The sequence below is a fragment of the Ylistrum balloti genome, unplaced genomic scaffold (genome assembly GCF_031769215.1).
Source record: "Ylistrum balloti isolate Yb309-2 unplaced genomic scaffold, AGI_CSIRO_Ybal_v1 Utg371890, whole genome shotgun sequence".
In the NCBI taxonomy this organism is placed as follows: domain Eukaryota; kingdom Metazoa; phylum Mollusca; class Bivalvia; order Pectinida; family Pectinidae; genus Ylistrum; species Ylistrum balloti.
The window spans coordinates 200528-211062 of record NW_026782932.1 but is presented as its reverse complement, the minus strand read 5'-3'; positions in this window follow the sequence as shown (position 1 = coordinate 211062).

The window sequence follows — 10535 nt, the reverse complement described above, 5'->3', positions numbered from 1 at the left end:
CATTGCTGCTTTCTATTACCTCTAGGTAAGTGTAGATCTAGGATAGTGCCATTATGTGCTGTCTTATCTACATATGCTTGTTCACATCAAAGGTAAACATGAATTTGAACTGGATTGTTTCAAAATATTACAGCAATTGATCAATTTTGGTTGTTGCGGTTTTGCTGTACGCTTTGACCGCCAAGCATAGTTGTAGACAAGAGAATTCGACAGTAACATACTCAAAACGCATGATTCTGGTTAGCCATACAGATAACTTTAGAAATAATGAATTAGGAATTCGAAATATTTGAAAAACGGAATAATGGATCTGCCGTCTTGAAGTTTGCGATGAAATATAACAGATATATAGAAAGCGGATCCTATTTGCAATGACTGACACAGTTCACGTTATGAGGTTGCAAAACACAAGCACAGCTAAGGGATCGGTGATGATATCACCTGGTGTGGCGAAACACTATCACCATACACTACAGCCAACACCAGAAATGTTGTCAACAGATCAAGGGACATTTTATGTTTACCAGGTAACTTTGCTATTTACTGTTAATTTATTCAGTGCACGAAGAGAATATTTGTAGATGTTAAACAATAAAAGCCATTTATCTTTACATCCATATGTTACAAAAACTCTTATTTTAATCATGTATGAAGAGCGAAGCCCGCACTAATGTGATGTTGTGTTATCCAAATTGTTCATATGTTGAAAGGTATTTCACTGCATTAAAATGTTGCATCCAACATGATTGATATTGTCTCAATTAAATTACATGTTAGATCATGCAGATAGGTCACGGAGTAGTGGAAAGTAATCTCAAGTTCTGGCAAGTCTTAGTTTATAAAATGGGTCTTAAACTGACTGTAGCTTTCGAAAGTTGGTAAGAAAATACCGACATATCAACAGAATCATAATTCAGAGTGAACTGAAATATAACTATGGCAAAATATGATCAAATGAAAGATTTACTCGGAGACAAAATACATGGATAATACAGTTGTGGGATCGCACAACGTTACACGATGTGCGGTGTGAGCACGATGTCTGCACAATGTGCGATTGCATCGTGCAGGCGAATGGGCGCACGATGGACGATCCAAACGTTAGCTATCGTGGTTTATATAAATTTAGGAATTGGTTATGAATAAAGTTCAAATGTGCGGAACGATTGTTATATTAATATACTTCATGTGTTGTCGTGACCAAGGTAAACTGATCAATCTTGAATTTTCTTTTAAGAATAAAAATTCACTTTGTCGCCAGTTGTTTGTTACGTTTTCAACAAGATCTCGCATTAAGGCAGTCGCTTGTAAACACACAACCAGGGCTCTTAGACGGACCGCTTCGATCTGTGACACTCACAACACGAGGCGCGAGACCTAATTAGGCCTAAGAAACGTGTCACAATGAGAAGCCATGCTGCATATTGTTAAGAGTATACGTTCCAAGCGCAATTATATACTATCAGCGTCAGAACACACAAGAATATTATACATGCCATGTTGTGTTTTTATAACAATGAAATAGCCAGTGCTACGACACCAATCGGTCAATGTCACAATTTATTCCCTGACTCGCAGCTAGTTAGATTAGACCAACTGATAACTACTGGTAAGTATAGCTTTTGATATTATATTTTATTGCACATGTGCATAACTTTGCAGATAATTGAAGAATCCAATATGTGTAATTGTTCGATCAGCTATTAACTTATTATAGGCCTACAGTTTCAATATACAACGTCAAGCAGATAGGACTCGCCAACTGCACTGATTAAAATTACAAACACCCGAAGTTTATCATTTGACTTTTTACAGCGTGTATTAGAAGTGTTACTCCATCTATACACACACAATATTCCCAAAATGTTTTGAACTGTTCTTGGTTTATTTTTAACCAGAGATAAATAAATTGTAGAAGTTTCATTTTAACTATATTTTGTAGGTAAATTTTGTTAAATTTTGCAACACTTAATCCTATTGATAAAATACACTTTGAATTTATTTCACATTAAAAGTTATTTTGTTACATTCAGGCCCCAGTTTTACCAATCTTCCTTAACTTTTAAAAATCTTAACTCCCAAATTACATAACCATTTACATAAGTTAAGGAAAAACTTACAATTAAAGAAACTCCATTCCTTAATTAACAGTATGAAATGTTTTTCGATGAGCAATGTATGATAATTATAAGCTAAGGAAAATTCCTTAAGGAAGATTTGTGAAACTGGGGCCATCGTTTTTCCAATATTTTTAGTTTTTATTTTTACAGTATATCAAGTATGTCATTATATTATGTCAACGACAATTTAAACTGCTGATATGATTGCTTTTGCCATCAACCAAAGTTGATCAATCAATAATTTATTTTATTAAAGTATAGTTAAAGATACAGTTAATAAAATCCATTTGAAGAATAAAATAACTTGTAATTCTATAGAGACCACAAAAATGTAAAGACAGATAAGATATATTTCATTTAAGTGTCACTTGTTTTAGAAACATAAAAGTACATTGATCAAGTACATATACTTTGTACAGACTCTCTAGCCTAAAATAGAATAATCACAAAACTTTTACTAAAAACACATCTCTCATGAGATGTACCAGTACCGAACAACAATATTCAATTTTTACAATCATAGCATTTATAATTATACTTTAGAATAATGATATGAAACTAAAATAGTAATGTGTAAAGTATATACATGTACTACTAAAATCACACTTGTATAATAAAACTTTAATTAAGAGTTTTTCTTATGTTACATGTAGCACTATAATATGGTTTTAAGGTTGAAGGTTTTTATTAATCATAATATATAATTACATTATAATGGCGTGTGACGATAAGTACAACATTACAAGTTTTTCAACATATAACATATTGAGAAGGAGTTCAAGCTAGCTGATACAATAATTTATTTATTTATTGGCGTATTGTTACAATCTGATGACCATCCCTCAGCTTTTCAACTATTTTGCGGGCCAGAGAGTCAAATGGTGTGGTATATAACGATCTTTTCCTTCGCAAAAGGTGACAATCGTCGACCAGCATCCATTTCCGTATACGAGATGATGCACGCCTCATTTTCGATTTCATACGACACATTCCGTTTTTTTGATAATTTCGCAATATCAATCAACCGATCGAACTAAACCGCACAGAGAATCACACATTGCACATTTGTGCGCACGATACACGCACGATACACGCTCGATACACGCACGATGTGCGCACGGTGTATGCACGATGTGCGCACGCTATTTTTGGTACGTTGTGCGATCTCACAACTGTAAGACCAGGTGTTCCGATGGAGTAAGTGTCACAGCCATGTAAAACATAGTAAATCAAAGGAAAATTTGTTCCACTCATCGAATTGTTTAGTTCATCAGCCAACATATATCTTTTGTATTGATTTGTATATGTCTATATGTGTTTTAAGAGTAAGATTATTGAATGTTATCATCATCAGATAAGAGAGGGTTATAAAGTTTACAAGGATTTTATGACATCAGCAGATAAATTTGTATATCAATCAATTTCACTTGACAGCTATCTTTAAATCATTATATCGTAACACGGTAGACCATACTGTCCCATAATTGGATAATACACGATTTATGCTCCTTTCACATGTTATTGTTGATTTTGACACAAAATTAATTCATGTTAGAACGTAGTGGGCGTTTCCGAAATGGCTAAGCTTTTTTTCTAAGCTTGACACATCTGAATGTTTACTAATGGTTTAACTATCGATAAGATATGTTCACTTAGATTTTAATATATGGAACTCGATGAACTTGATATATCGACAAGATTGTCTACTGTACGATTACCGATGGATAAATTCGGGACAGAAATTCATAACCTGTGTTGTGACGTTATCTTCTCCAAGCGACAGGCACCCACACAACCAATATTGACCCATACAGGGACCCGTTTATAAATCACACAGTCACAAAGGTTAGCATTGCTCTTTGATAGAGACTTGGATTGCCTCTTCTCTAAACTTTAAACGACCTGCTAAGACATATATCTAGAGTATGACGTATCCAAATCAAAATTAAAATAGTAGGTATGGGTGGGGTAACAGTTCAAAGACTATAAAGTCTCCGGAATAAGTATCCTTGTGTGTGCCTGTGACTTTCGTCGGAAGAATTTGATGGAATAACAAATATTTACGTGTGTGAAACGAATTCTTTCCCTGCTTTAATTGTTGGACACGAACTTTAAAGAAAAGATTTTCAACTTAACAATTTACACAGTGAACAATGAAGAAGATCAATTTTGCCATAACAACGTTGTAACGTGTAGTTGTATTGAAGTCCAAAATAATAAATAATCAAAATAGTAACAAAATGATAGCACAGCCGGTACTTCTCCTCACCATTATTGGGTTAGCGTCTTGCGTGCTAAACGAAAAAGGTAAGTCTCAGTATAATGTATATCTAATAATTTTAAAATTGATTAATGTTGCTGTTGTTTACTTTGTTGTTAATGTTGTTGTTGTTTACTTTGCTGTTAATGTTGTTGTTGTTTACTTTGCTGTTAATGTTGCATGGTTGTTTTGTATCGCTGCGTGTTGTATATGAATGTTTTTTGTATACAATTCGATTTGTTAAAACATTATGCTGGTTTGAGATTCGAAAATCATAAATATTTAATTAAGATGTCTCCAGCAAGACACAAAAGAAATTACAAATATTCAGTATTGCCTACTGATGATAAATTCATACATTTTATCCAATTATATTTTCCTTTTATAATATGTATTTAACTACGCTAAATGCATAAAATATCGTTAGTCCTGACTACATTTTAATGGGAACAATAACAGCAGTATGGTGATTACACTATGAAAGAGAACAAGTTAATCACAAAAATGTACAGGTATTTTTTTTCCAAATAGATAAAACTAAGATATAAATTGCAAAATTGATTTCAATACTTTTTAAAATATTCATTTGTACTTGATAATTGCACAGACTTAGATATATACAGTGATCCTGGTATATTCATGTTCTTACTAATAAATGGATTGAAGATAAAAAGGTATAGTTTTATCTAAATTTGAGTAGGATAAAATCAGTTTATTTCAACTTGAAAAAAAATTGAAAAGAATTTGGGTTCGCCAATAGCATCGCCAAACTCTAAATTTTATCCCCAATTGTTTATAAACAGAAACCCCACCTATACATTATGCAATCTTTCCAAAGATGAAATATTGGCAAATCATGCTTCAGTATCACAACCATTCAGATTATTGATTGGTATTAAGGATACAGACCTCCTCCGTTTATATTGCTAAACTTCACAAGAATCCATATGAACAAAGTTTTATGGCTGACTCGTCTAGCTGTTCACCCAAGCATTTGTCAAAACTACTCACTACCATTCTTAGTACTATCAAATATGGGTTACAGTTTAAAGGTGATACTGATAATTAATAGCGTTTGGAGTTTCAATAACTCCAAATAACTTTGGCCAATTGCAACACCCTCTTCTAAAAACATTTCTTCTATGGACATTTAAATTTTTCACCCTATAAACCACAATAACCCATTCTAAACTGAAAAAACGCCTTCATTCTCTTGTCGTGAAAGCTTTCTTCTCCAAGAATAGTGAACGAAGGCGTGAATAAATGGCTGTGAGCTATACTATTTCGTAAAAGAAATACGTCCAAATCAAAAGATGAAATATACGGAGGACGACATCATCAAAATGACCGAGTTTCCAGTTGACAACATCTTCTTCGAATTGATGGAAAGATTTTCCATGAGACCATTGCCATAATTATGGGAACTAACTGTGCCTCTCTTGGCTGACTTCGTTTTTTATATTAGGCTTATCAAAACAGGTCACAAACACGTTGCAAAGTCGTTTAATTTCACTTTCGGATATATTGATGTCTTCTTGTCTTTAAATAACTTAAAATTTATTGTCGACCTCTATCGTATATATACCAGAATTGAAAATCAAAGACACGACAGACTCTTCTACATCAGCCGCTTATCTCGATCTTTTCAAACAATGAAACCAACGTTGGCAGTTTTCCACCAAACTGTATGTAAACGTGATGATTACAATTTCTCTATTTTGAATTTTCCATTTCTTGCAATATTCCTGCATCTTAGACCTGTTTACATGTCGCAGTTGATTCAATATACAATGAGCTGTTCCCAGTTTTACCATTTTTGTGCAAGAATTCGTCAACTAACTGACATGGGTTTTCAAAAGATGCAGGTTGATGAAAAACGTTTGGTCGTCATAATGGTCTCATTGAGAAATATTCGTATTCCTTGTGCGATATGAAGCTGGAGGTAAAGAAACAAATCACCATGGTCACCCAGGGTGAAGATATACCTTATGTGACGTAGTGCTTCCCACGCAACTAGGTTATAGCGATCATAAACATAAAACCCACCTTTCATCTGACAGAGTGGATCACCATACGTAAATAGTTACGTAAAACAAGGGGTGGTAGGTAAGGAAACATATGATAAATCAATCTGAAGAATTGATAAGTGTTTACTGATCGACTGTAGGTTCATACAATAATGTTTGTCACCAGACATTTTAGATTAACTTCAAACATGAGTGTGATGACGGTGTCCGTAAATCACTTGTATATCAGACGGCGTAATGTACCGTAAATTAGATGAAAAATAACAAAATTATAGATTTTCATGATCATGACTTTTGTTAGTTTTATGTATCATCGGAAGTTATAAGTATATAAGTCGAACTGTTTGACACTTTTTATTATTCCGACACTGATCCAGCCTGAACACAGAGGGTAAATAATGAGAAAGTAATTTGTAGGCTGCATTGTTATCAGAAGAGTGAGATATACGTACAATGTACGTGTAACATAACAGCTCATATCCAATAAATGACATGTGAGGTATTTCTGTCTAGAAATGTGTGTTGGTACTGATAAGATTTATAACGACAGCATTGTGAGAAGTGACAAACGAATACGTATAATTTAATCATGGAAGATAGATGGATTTTCATTTCAAATAATTTAATTTGAATTAGGTGTTGCTCCGTTACGACATAGATAGACCAAATAACTTCAGATATTGAAGCATTCATACTGATATCAATTATAAACAACTTAAATAAACAAGAAAAATTCCGACATGCCAACATCACTGTAATCTAATCTCTATTTCAATAAATATAGGTCAGAATATGAAGAAAAGAAAGATGCACACGTATAATCCTGAAAGAGGTGTTCTGGAATAGTAAGCATCTTCTGCTTTATCGACGATATTCATCATGTAAACCTTTGTCAGTCCAAGTAAGAAATGACACGTTCTCAAATAAGAGCAAGGTGTATAGCAACGGAACCAACAGATTTACTAAACCTCGTCAAACACGTCCAACTTCATATCGTACAAAGAACGAGATCTCTATGAACCGTAAAACATCCCCGTGATTTTGATCACCGTTCAACATTTAAAAGCCTTTGTTATCAGTTCGTCCGCCAGTTGATGACTTAGATTATTCGTGTTTCCAATCTGGTGGACAACAGGATGACAAGATTATTTGATTATGTGAATGAAAAAAACAAACACTGCAAAACACAGACTACGTTGTAGGACAACCCTGTAAGTAGGATAGGCCTTTATTTGCTAGTGTGAGGACAACTCAAATAAAAAGGTGATTGGAAAACTCTATTATTAGGGTGGTGACATAGACCATTTAATATGGAAGCAACTCTAAATGAAAGGTGATGGGAGAAATCTATTAGAGCGCCGTACCAGATTATCAATTGAAACAACGCTTGCGTTCTCTTGAGAGGTTTTTATCCAAGAACCAAATACATGACTGTAATTATACTGAAATATATATCGTGAAAATTACGTCCAAATTAAAGAAGAAACATACGAGTGTCGAGTTTGTAGGCAAGATCTTCCTCTGTTGCTGACTTGTTAATGTTTTCATACGATGTTGAATTTATTGAAGAGCGCATCAATCAGGTCACAAAGACTTTGTAATGTCGTTTAATTTGACTTTCAGATATATTGATGACGTCTTTAAATAAGAAATTTATTGACCATGTCCATCGTATATACCCACCGGAACTGGAAATCAAGGGCGCGCCAGACTCTTATCTCGGTCTTTTCCAATGACATGGACAGATGCCAAGAAGTTGTATGATAAGCGTGATAATTTCAATTTCCCTATTTTGAATTTTTCATTCCTTGATAGCTTACTTGTATTGACTAATATTTACATGGTGGGCGTCGTCGATGAAGTAGAAGATGCCTACTCTTCCAGAACACATTGTCTTATTCTTATTCTACTTTTTTAGGAGTCTCCATGTAATTCTTTCGTTTGTTCTTTTTCTTATTAATATTTTGTCCTAGTTTTATTGATTTTAAAAGAACTCATTAGGGATTGAATTTTGAAACCAATGTGGTTACTGAATATCTCCCTTGTAAAGCAGTATATCTGTAGGACGAGATTTCTATACAAATCATGATATATTTTCTCGTTGTCGGTGTCATCCATGATCATTTTAAAATCCAGAAATACTTGTATATCAATGTTAATAAAAAGAGATGATGAATTCACTTAAGTCTGGTGTGGAGATGTGTATTTTCTACAGCTTTGCCTGCCTAATCGATCGTGTGATGAAAAGTATGTTACTAGCGTTTCTATTTGAAATGCAATGTACGTTTTTATCTTTTTGGCTCAGCAAAGGCTCTCTTGAATTAAAAAAAAACTTACACGTGTCATAATCGCATAACCAATGAAAATTCATAGACGACACAAAATAGCATACGGATTTAATTATCTTTTGTCGTAATTACTACCATGTAAACAGTGTGACTCATCTTAAGCTTATATATCTGTAGGTTGTATGTTTACTCTTGTTTTACATTTCAGTTTGTATGGACGACCTTTGGAAGGAAGGGAAACTATCATTAGATATGATAGCAGTGTCCACGAATACCGCTGACAAGGCAGAAATAACACAAGACGGTCGGTTTATATCACAAATCCTATGAATATTAAATTAGGCTTAATTAAGATTCACTGTAATAAACCGATGTGGCACCTTTTAAATTTTTTTTCGAAAATGTTACTGAATAGCTATTATTGAAATTCTTTCCTTTTATGAACAATTATTTTTGCATTATTATTCTTTTGTTTTCAAGTAGGTGTCAATGTATGATTTAATAAAACAGTTTAGGAGCTGTTGTATTACGTGTAAGACATAGGAATATATTCCTTGTAATACCATTTCTCTTGTACCGAACAGGACAAGGGTGGTGTGGTGACAACACTGCCAATGACACATGGGTTCAAATAGACTTTGCAGAACCAACTATGGTTCACCAGATCAGAATAATGGGTGGTGTTAAAACAGGCAATCCAAGGATGATACAAATCTTGACTATGTTTGATAAACATACCAAGTGGAACCAGCTCGTGAATAACTATGTAAGTATCTGCATTACAACTCTAATCTCATCATAAAAAAACATTGTTTTATAAAGCAGTCAGTGGACATTTCGCACTCTTAGAAAAGACAATGAAGACCTCAGTGTATGCTATAACGACACCTTCAGTCATTTCTATAAACGTGGAAGCTATTTCATGTATTCCTGGTGTACACACATGATTTTATCACAAGTTGGCACAACTAGGTATAGCATTATACCCTGTATGTTCATATCGACAGCTCCACGACAACGGGAATATGTAGTTTTGACAGTGGCACACCTTACATGCTGGTTCATTGTAGTATAACTGATTGACATATCATTTTGAACTCGTCTATTTTCCTAAGCCATACAAAATTTTTAAATCATCCGAGGAAAATTCATAAAAATAATATGGGCAAAACAAAAATGTTGAATACAACTCTCACAGAACAACCAAAAAGAAAATATAACTTCAACGCATTTAGGTCAATGGAACATGCTGTCTGGAAGCGATCGACGGTCGTGTTTACGTTATAACTTCAATGGAAACTGTAAATACGATAAGTCGTTATGGATATAGAATTTACAAAACAGCTGGTTGTTGTATATCGTATATATATGAGATAGCTATGGTACACACGTTACAAAACTTGAGCCAGAGCTTCTTGTGGCTTTGGAAAATAACTAGAGACTGAAAAAATTACCATTTACAACCATGATTTTGTGTAAACTGTTTTTACCATAAAGAACTATCATGACAAAGAATTGACATGTTCTGTAACCATGGCTATTTTGTTTATGATCTTAGTTCGGGCGTAATGATAAGAACAATTTTGAATTACCGCTAATTCATATGCAATATATTGATAGAAATATGTATAACGTTTTAATTGCCATGAGTGGTGAAGCGTTCTTCCAGCCAAATGATTAATTTATTCAAAGTCATTTCAAATCACTTTTGCTGAAATAAATACCTCTGGGACATTTTTGAAATACGTAAGCAGAAGTTCTGACAGTTATGTTAAATGTTATGTTAAGAATGTATTTTAAAACTGTCTGTAAACAGAAATGGAAATACATAGATATACTG